Source organism: Panicum virgatum, chromosome 7N (assembly GCF_016808335.1).
Source record: "Panicum virgatum strain AP13 chromosome 7N, P.virgatum_v5, whole genome shotgun sequence".
In the NCBI taxonomy this organism is placed as follows: Eukaryota; Viridiplantae; Streptophyta; class Magnoliopsida; order Poales; family Poaceae; genus Panicum; species Panicum virgatum.
Window position 1 is genome coordinate 46,228,700 of NC_053151.1, and position 10,313 is coordinate 46,239,012.

A 10,313-nucleotide genomic window follows, 5' to 3' on the forward strand; every position below is an offset into this window, starting at 1 on the left:
AACGTACAATTAAATCTGTAATTAATGGCCATAACCGCATCACCTAAATGACTCTGATGGTGTCCAGGTTCAACGATCCTGAGCACCTGAGTCACTATATAAGAAGTGCCATTCCCATCATCCATTCTGCACCAGAGCACTGAGGCAACTCGGCTCCTCTCTTCTCCCTCTCCAGTTGCAACAACTGAGTTCCCCAACGCTAATTTCTGCGCGCACAGAATTAGCGTGAGCAGGCCTCCGAAACCTTGCTCGCCTTGAGATCCTGCACGGGATAGGCGGGCAATCAGGTTTTTGGGTAACGCTTTAGCGTGACTGCTCAAAAATACAAAGGCTTTGCCCGATTGAACGACTACTTCCTGGTGGACGAGCCGAACGACTATGTCGACTACATTCTGGTGGCCGAACGACTACGTCGACTACATCTTGGTGACCGTTCGCGGGACTGCACTGCGAACTTCTTCCTGCACCGATTTAGTTCGACTACTTCGACTGAGGCCAACCGAGTAGATGTCTACTCCAGTTGGTAACAGCGCAGCCAATGCCTCCGGCAACAGCCCCGCTTCAGGGTACTCCCTGAAACTTTGGTTATTTATATTGTTTATGCTTATCTGTGTGATAAGTATAAACATGTTCACATGTTTTATTTTACTCCTTAAAGTCATAGAAATATTGCTAGTTTATACATTTAATTTTGGAATTAAATTGTGCCCGAAATTGCCTAAATTTCTAACACTTCTCTCCGGAGAAATCAGAGGAACGGAGTACCTAGCTACCTGCCTCCTCCGGCCGCTCGCCGGCTGCCGCATCTTGCAGCCCCGCCCTGACCGGAGCTTCGCGCCGCCCGCTGCATCTCGCATCCCCGCGCCAGCCACCACCTTGTGCAGCCCAGCCCCTCCCTGGTGGGTCTCCATCAAGTCAGCGAGGGAAAGAGAACCAGATGAGATAAGAGATTGAGAGGATGAGATGAGAGACTCTGGGTCTGTTTAGATGAAACGCAAAAACATTTTGCGTTGGAATCTTGTTAATTTGAAGTACAAAATGAAGTATATTTACAAAACTTTTTGCACAGATGGGTTGTAAATCGCGAGACGAATCTAATGATGCTAATTAATCCATGATTAATTAATAATTAGCGGATAGTTACTGTAGTACCACTGTTGCAAAACATGGATTAAGTAGGCTCATTAGATTCGTCTCGCGATTTACGGCCCATCTATGCAAAAAGTTTTGTAAATAGACTTCATTTAGTACTCCATGCATGTGTCGAAACATTCGATGTGACGGCTTTTTTGTGTTTACATGGTTTACGGGGTGTGAACTAAACAGGGCCTCTGAGAGACTCGCAGATGAGAAGGGGATAGATATTTGTCATTTTTACATTTTGATCCTTGGTAATTTACAATATGTTCCTTACCAAAGATAAAAGTCAGCCTTCAAATATTCAAGAAGCACGTCAAATAAAATATTTTAAGTTAAAGTATGTTATCATGTATTCTAGTTACATATATACAACACAATAGCATACAAAGATCCATTATATACTTGATCACAATGTTTAATGTGCCCATGTATGAGTTAAATGCCTTGCAGACACACTAACAGACATCCCATTGTATAGGTTGTCTATTTGGTTGTCTATGCGCAATGTTCTAGACACTTACAGACAGCAGCCGTCTACACCATTGTACATCGGGTTTCTTAAACAGAGGTTGCTACCCATGGCTGGAGAGGGTTTCACGCGTCCTGTGCCTCCCCTATATGCTGCCATGTGTCAATCAAGGATTTCTAAGCCTATGGGAGTTCTTCGAGTGGAGGGGTGCAGCTGCGTGCCTCTGCAGCAGGGGCCCTCCAAGCACATGCAAACCAGACTGGTCAGAGAGGTGAGGCGCTAGCGCAAAGTCTGCAGTCGCACGCTGAAAAAGCCTGCAGTTGCTGGATTCCCTCGCTGCTGTAGAAGCCTGGATTCGCTCCCTGCTATGTGCTCATCTCTTGCACGCACCGCTCGTCCTCCTCTGTGCGTGGCTGTGCTGCTGAAGCATGGGCCTTAGTCGAACGTAGGCCACAACCCGTGAAATAGCAGCAGTTTGAGAATGTGCACAACGAAAGAGACGGAGAGAGAGAGAGCAGTCTGTGTTTAGTTTCGCGAAAAGTTCCCAAAATTTTTCACTGACGCACATCACATCGAATCTTACGATACATGCATGGAGTATTAAATGTAGTTAAAAAATATAACTAATTGCACAGTTTGGTTGTAAATGACGAGACGAATCTTTTGAGACTAATTACTCCATGGTTGGACAATAGTTGCCAAATAAAGCCGAAACGTGCTACAACAACTTTTTCGCGAACTTTTCGCGAACTAAACACACCCGCTGCTCCTGGGATTCGTCTCCCTGCTGACCGATGGGTGTCGCATCCCGTCAGACTGGGCAGGCAGCGCCGCTACGCTCGCTCCGCTCCTGTCTCCTCCCCTCCGTAGGCGCGTGCGGCACCTCCTCCCTCTCTTTGCGGATATGGCCCTGTCACAACGGAGTCGTCGCGTGAGGCCGGCCGTGCCGTCCAGTCGGAGCAGCGGCATGCGTGCTATCAGCCCTGCTCCTACGGCCGCTGCCCTTGCCCAGGTAAGTTCTTCCCCCTCCTTCATTTATCTACGTGTGCTTCGGTGCCCTCTCGCTCCAGCCCCAAACCCTAGCACCATCTGTGATTTCTCTTGCTCCTCCCTTTGTTTGCCTGCCCATCCCGAACCACACCGTGCAAATCGTGAGCTTAGGTTCTCTATTGTATTGTATTTAGTTTTTCGTACATCGGATCTGCTATCTATTGATCAGATTTGCGATTTTTTGCTGTGGTTGTACAGGTGCAGACATCTCATGGCGTCAGTGACGTGAGATCTAGAAGTGGTCGCTGAGGAAGGAAGGTGAGGCGCCTGCTGCATTCTTTAGGTATAAAGCACCTTAGTTTTTTCATCTTGTGTGGTTGATCTAAACCCTGCTTCTCTTCTTGCTTCTGCTTGCAGTGAGCAGTCAGTTGGATCAGGAGAATATGAAGGTGGGTTTGTGCCTTCATCTTTGAATTTTTGGGCATCCAAGTTCTTTGATGCGTACCTTAATAATCTCTCTTTTGTTCATTTGACAAATGTAGGTTTTTAAAATGTACTCTTTAATACAAGCACGCACAACTATCTCTTTGTTTCATGGCGTGAGATTTAGAGGCTCAGAGCAACATGCTTAGCAAACCTTGCTAATGTTACTGTTTTCTTAAGTCAAGCTTATGAGGTTAGTGCACATTCCACAAGTCAGTGCTTAGACAGGGACGGTTATCTAAGTTGAGATGTTAACGGACCTTGTCTGCCTTAACTTTCTTTGGTCGAAAGAAATATTTGGTTCTTTCTTATAAAGTAAATATGCTTATTTAGATTTCAGTCTTCTTTCATTCAAGAGTAGAAATAATACCTTCTCCCTTAAATTATATTTGTAAATTGGATTGTTGTATGCTTAGGTTGGAATGTTCATATAAGGGAGCTTGTCTGTATGCATTTCTTTTGTCTAAATAGCTATTTTTTGAATTTTCATAAAGTAAATCTGCTTATTTAGAATATTGTTTTCGTTGCATTTATATACTGCACAAAAGGGCCCTATGTAGTGGTTGTTTTCTTATCTTTCTAGGTGCCTCTCCCTAACTTATATATTCATCTGCTCATCTTACATCTCTATGTCTTGCCTGCAGGCATTTTTCTCTTACCTACTACGGGAGATTAAGTGACCAGTCATGTGTTGATATGTACTCTACGATTGAGGCAAGTAGACTTAAATGGATGCAAGACCACCAAAAAGACCTAAGGAGTGAGTCGGTACAAGGCATAGCTGATGCGATTGATAAAGGTCTCACTAATGCTGATTCAGTTGGTGGAAAGGTAGTCATCCCTGCCAGTTTTACTGCTGGTAGGAGATATTTTGTGATGAATTACCAAGATGCAATGGCCATCTGCAGGGTCTATGCCCCCCTAACCTATTTGTAACTTTCACATGCAACACCAAATGGAGAGAAATAGGCGATGTGTTGCGCTTTGAACAAGGACAACAACCATGTGATCGTTCTGATTTAATAGTGTGGGTCTTCCATATGAAAGTAGATGAATTTATAGCAGATATTAGAGAAGGAAAAACATTTGGACCTATCAGAGCAGGTCAGTAGTTTATACCACCATCACAAGCTTATATTATTCTTTGCTGGTTTAACCTTATTCTAAAATTTCTTTTAACAGTTTTGCACACCGTTGAGTTCCAAAAGCATGGCCAGCCTCATATACACTACCTTGTGTGGTTAGATGCTAATAATTCTGAATTCAATGCTTCTACTTTTGATAAATTCATTTGCGCGGAAATCCCCGATATTAATATCTAATCTAAGACATTTTGCACTATGACTTATATGAAATGACATTACTATTTTTTTCAAATAAAGCATTTGGCCATATGCTGCTACAACAATCTATTAATGCTTCTACTTAATTTTCCTGCTTTATGCTGCAGTCTTACTGCTAATCATAGCAAATTTAAAGATGAAGCTACTAATTCTGCAACCAAAACAGAAAAGACTATCACAAGAAAAATGTTCTTCTCATGAACACAAACTCATTTTTTCATAACATGTTAAATAATAACATGATATCTAACATGTTTATGTTCCAGGTCCCGTCCCTCACCTAACAAGAAAATTGTCAGGAAGCTGCTGCTTGAGGATGACACTGCAAGCGAAGACAGTGGCCATGAACATGATAGTCCAAAGCCTAGGTATCTCCTTATTGCTACAGACTACAAAGAAACAGATATACCACACTATAGGTGCACTTGATCATAAAGCACTATCTTTTTTACTTGTCACCAAATTGGACATTTGCTAGATCATGGTATCTATAACACTGATAGTGCATATCATTTTCATCCTAATCTAAGCATCTTGTTCTACTTAGCCTTGCAGAAATGTGTCTAATTTTTCATGTTCCTACCTTGTGTACTTGTCCTGATTCTTATATAGTTTGCCTAGCCAAGCTAGGTAGGGACCTTCCGCTCAAGCTGAATGTCAAGATACAATTCTAATATATCTTTATTTGCTAATTTCTATGCGCCTCTTTCAGTACGTGTGACTGTATAGCCATAAGTGCCATAGAGATGCTTCTGTTCATTGTTGTTTTTTCCAAAATAGCATCCTGATCCAACCATTGCCACCACTTAAAAATATTACCTTTGTTCTAACCTTGTGCTGCTATTAACAATCTCTACAACAACTAACAGTTGTACCTATATTTACAGTTCTAGCGCTGATGCTTAGGAGGAAGAAGAAGCGAAGCTCATTTTGTATTTGCACAGTTGCAATCATGCCTTGACATGCATCTGATAATCTATTGTTTGATGATATCTATTTAGCCGTTTTATAGCTTGTACAATCAGCATTACTGAACTCTCTTTTGGATATCGCATGATTGCAAGCTGTGTTATCTCCGCCTTCCTTTAGTATCTTAGTACTCCACTCTTATTTGGATCAGTATTCTGAGCTACCTGCTAAAATGTTTGGTAGCTAGCTACTAATGCTGATTGTCTAATGTAATATATGGCTTGGAGAAACTACTGGCTGCAGATGCCATTTAGTGAACATTATTATAGCTATTAAGATATTTGCATGGGATATTTCATATTATTATGGTTCATCATGTGGCACTCAACATATTGCTTCTTATTTTACCTGTATGTTTTTGGCTGTTTGAAGGAGTTTTTCACAGATTTCTGTTTGTTGTCAGTTTTTGGCTGTGTGAGAGCACCGAGATTAGAGGTTGCTTCTTACTTTAGCTGTGTGTTTTGGGCTGTTTGATAGATTTTTACACAAATTTCTGTTTGTTGTGAGTTTATGGCTGTGTGAGAGTGCCGAAACCGGAGGTAAAATTAGTTTGGAATGCCATTCGTTCTCACACAACTTTGCAATACCCATCTGTTGAACGTGTGTTTCATAGAGTAAAGTAATTCTTTGTAAAATGAGACATAGCTGTTCCGTATAAAGAATTTAGACAGTATGCCAAAGAACTGCAGTTGTTCCATAAAAAAAATTGTATTGGCATAAACACTATATGCAACTTATGATAGGGCGCGCGAAGCGCGCGTTAGGTTCTAGTACCTTTAAAGAGAACTCCCTCCTGTGGGTGTTTGCTGGCGCTAAGCATCTTGGCTGGCGCTAAGCATCTTGGCTCCCTAGTTGACTCAACATTAAGTGAGTAGTAGCTAACTAGCATCTTGGCTCCCTAGTTGACTCAACATTAAGTGAGTAGTAGCTAACTAGCTCGGCCTTTCCAGCACCTTGCCTAGAAAGGAAGTTGTAATTGGCGCCACTAGCACCTTGTAAACTCTCTATTCCTGCTTATTAATGAATGCTGGGCAATATGTCTAGGTCTTAAAAAAAATTACGCGAGCAGACCAAGTTCTTGTTTAGTTATGAAATTCAAAATTCCAAATCTATCACATCAAAAAAGAATCTTACATGCATGGAATATTAAATCAAGACGAAATAAAAATAAATTGCATAGTTTGCTTGTAAATTACGAAAAGAATCTAATGAGCCTAATTAGGCTATGATTAGACACTAAATTGTTATAGTACACATGCTCTAATGATGGATTAATTAGACTCATTAGATTCGTCTCGTAGTTTACAGACGAGTTCTATACAAACACCTCTACAACTACACTTGAACCGAGACTGCATGCTTCTAGAGTAGATTTTTTTAATCTCAACTTTTTTTGGAAAATAAAGTTCGAACGCTGGTGTGCAGAGTGCCCACTGGCAATCGCTACCAACCAAGTTATTAGAGCTCGTTCTCCGCATGTCTAATTTTAATCAGCCATGAATCGACTCTCAAGTATGAGTCAACTTCTTTCTCTCTCCTTCAGGATTCATATTCTCCAGTCGTTGCATTGACTTCTCGAGGTGCCATGTGGGATGAAGATTCGGTCACTGGAAATGACCTTACGTTGGGTCTCACGGTTTTGATTTTTACCGTCGATAGTTCTACAATATACCACTGTTGTGAGTATCCACACTGCCGAGTGCCAACCAATTACAGGCGTTTACACAGCTGCCCTGGATCTCTTCAGTCCGATGACAACCATCAGAGGTAAGGAAAATTCAGGTTTTCAGAGAAGCAATAGGCCGTGCTCCTGTGTTCCTTGACGGCGGTATCCGCCGTGGCACTGCATGTTCGAAGGCCTTGGCATTGGGAGCCTCAAGAGTATTTGTATTAAGTCCAGGAGAGAGAGAAACGGATTATAAGTTTACAGCTGGTTTCGATATAAGAAAAAAAATTTGGTGAGAATGACAAGTGAGATATATATTAATAATAAAAGACTAACTACTATACTAGTGGCTGAGGTAGGTTGCAAGAATCCTTGCAACTAAAAGTAGAATCATTAACCTTACTCTTAACACTTATATAGATGCATGTCAGCTTTTTGGTTACATGGACAAGAGAGAACAGCTACGCTATCTCTTATTCATATACTATGCACGAATATAATTGATGATGAGGTGTTGGTGGATCTACTCGCCCATTTTATCTCTCCATCCATCTCTCTTCTCCTTTTCCCATTCCGAGTAAAAAATCACAGCTCACAAGGCACTTAGAGAATCGTGCAAAGAGCTAAGGTCGTGTTTGGTTTAGTTTTTCTGAGGCTCGCTTATAAGTTGAGTAGAATCTTCTGATAAACCGTATTTTAGAACATCTGCTATCTGAATAAGCTAGGCTTTTCACTGTTCTGATTATTTCTAATAAATTATCTATCCATAGCGTGGACCCCGGTGGCCAGAGGAGGGGCAGCGCGGGAGGAGGGGGTGGGGGCGCGGGGGTTGGGGTTGCCGAAGATCTACCACATGGAGCCCATGGACTTCCGGGAGCTGGTGCAGAGGCTCACAGGCGCCAGTAGCACGGCCACTGCGCCGTAGTCGGCCGCGCAGCAAAGGGTGGTGACGCCGGCAATGGTCCCGGAAAGCAGGCGCCTGGAAGCGGCAGCCGTCGGCTCCCCACGCGGCACCGGAGCAGCAGTTCAATTACGCGTCGCGGTACCTGGCACCGGTGCACCTCGGGGTTGACGGAGGCGCCGCCTCTGGGTGACCTGGTCGAAGTGAGGCGGCGGCGGCTGATCTCTGGCCAACGGCGCTGGATTTGAAGGAGGAGGGGTGCGGGACGTGCGGAAGACCGGAGGGGTAAGGAAGGTGAGCTGATTATTGGAAATGCAGGGTCGGGGCTGCGATTCGCATCGCCGTTGTGGCCTTGTGGGCGGATAATTGAACACGGTGGCGGTCCAGATAATCGAATCCGACGCAAAGATTTGACGGGTTTATTATGCTCAATTCGCTCATAATCCAAGCAAACGCGGTCCCAAACAGGTTCGACTGGGTGTTTCTTGCTCCGATGTGCAAGAGCAATATCGGTCCATGATCTAGTAAGCTGGATCAACCGTTGGACAAAGGTTTAAGACATCATGATTGTCCTCTGTCAGATTGGAAGGACCGTGTGTTCGCCCTCGCTGTGGCCGGCGGTGAGGCCGGCCGTGAGGAAGGTACTGCAGATGCTGAGGGACGAGCTTGAGACGGCCATGGAGCTGAGCGGCTGCACATCGCTGAAGTAGATCACACACGATCATGTCAACACCGCTCAAGTTAAAATGATTTATAACCGATCGTGCGGGTCCTCGGCGTCTAGGGTTTTCCTAGGCGGCTCGGGGTGGGTCTCGGCGACTAGGGTTTCCTTCGTGTTTCCTTGTCCTACGTCCTCCTATTCCCGATCTGCTCCTTCACTGGATAAGATCATCGATTCCACATCCCATCCCACGTTCGTGTCCACGTTGAGATCTCCGTCTGGAGCCTAGACCAAATCTGCTAGCCTCCCTGGTCGTTGATTGTCTTCGTGTTTCTCATCATTGTGATCTGGCGGCGGCGGGATGGAGGAAGTGGAAGGGATGTTGGGTCGCGTGAACTTGTCGGTGGCGGAAAGGAAAGGCATTCGCGTGGAGGTGGAGGCTGGAGGACAAAGCGGATCTGCGGAACCGATGGCCGTCAGAAAGTGCTCGCAGAGAAGCTGGTCCATGCAGATGGTTTGGCGAGTGCACTTGGAAGGATCTGGTGTCCAATCAAGGGAGTTGGGTGCAAGGATCTCGGTGAGAATCATTTTCTTTTCACCTTTCATCAAGCATCAGGGAAGCGGCGTGCACTAGAGGAAGGGCCGTGGATGTTTGGGAGAGATCTGGTGGTGATGACTGATTATGATCCAAACAAAACGGTAGAGGAGTTGGAGTTTTTCTTCATTCCGATATGGGTTCGTGTTCTAAAACTCCCTTTCGGAATGATGAAGAAGGCGACGGGGGAGGTAATTGGCAAGGAGATCGGGGTCTGATGGAGGTGGAGGCGGATGATGATAGTTTGGCGGTGGGGTGTTTCCTGCGTATCAAGATCAGGCTGGATATTAGACAGCCACTCATGAGGGGAGTCACTGTTTTTGCTGGGGAAAATAAGAAACCATTGTGGTGTCCTTTGGAGTACGAGTTTCTCCCGGATTTCTGTTACATTTGTGGGATCATTGGCCATACTGATAAGCTTTGTGAAAAACAACTGACAAAGGGGGAGCTGCGGCAATATAACAAGAGTTTGCGGTGTATCCCTAACAGGAGGAGTAGAGAGGATGGCTCTGGTGATAGGTACTTTGGTGGTCGTTCTGTGGGTCCTTGGAGGTCGGGTGGGAGTGGTAGTAGGGGAAGCTTTGGAGGGTCGAGTAACAGGAGTCACTCTGGTCGTGCTGGGAGTGATGGCCCAACTTGGAGGAAGGAAGTAGCGCTGGTCGGGGAGAAGAAGGAAGAGAAAAAGAAAAACTCTGAAGAGGAGGTGACGAGTCCCCTGAAGCAAACGGACACTGTTTCTGGTGCGAACCCCGGGCTAGGAGTGTCGCCCAGCAGGAGCCGGAAGGTGCTGAGTTTTGGAACTGATAATGTCCAGCAATCGGATGAAAGAACTGAAGTAACAGACAACCAGATTACAGTGCCATTGGGTGATGCGAGGGAAGTGCCTGGGATGTATGACCAGCACGTGAACAGCGCATTACATGCCATGCATGTGGATCCTGGTCAGGCCGTGGAGGGGGAAGGTGGCTTGGAGGCGACGGAGGATGCAGAGGAGGGGGGAGGGGGGAGGAGAAGGCTCCCAAGCGGGGCCGATACAAAAAAATAGCTCGAAATACCAGCAGCACGGAGGTAGCAGCCAACTCTGCATTTGAGGGCA

General features: G+C 44.9%; 1 long non-coding RNA gene across 1 annotated transcript; it reads left to right on the plus strand.

The window, feature by feature from the left end:
- The first annotated feature begins 2,854 nt into the window (after window positions 1-2,854).
- On the plus strand, window positions 2,855-4,218 carry LOC120680807. Its single transcript, XR_005677793.1, has 4 exons — window positions 2,855-2,917; window positions 3,017-3,048; window positions 3,142-3,275; window positions 3,727-4,218. It is a non-coding gene; the product is annotated as an uncharacterized LOC120680807 (long non-coding RNA).
- The last annotated feature ends 6,095 nt before the right edge of the window (window positions 4,219-10,313 follow it).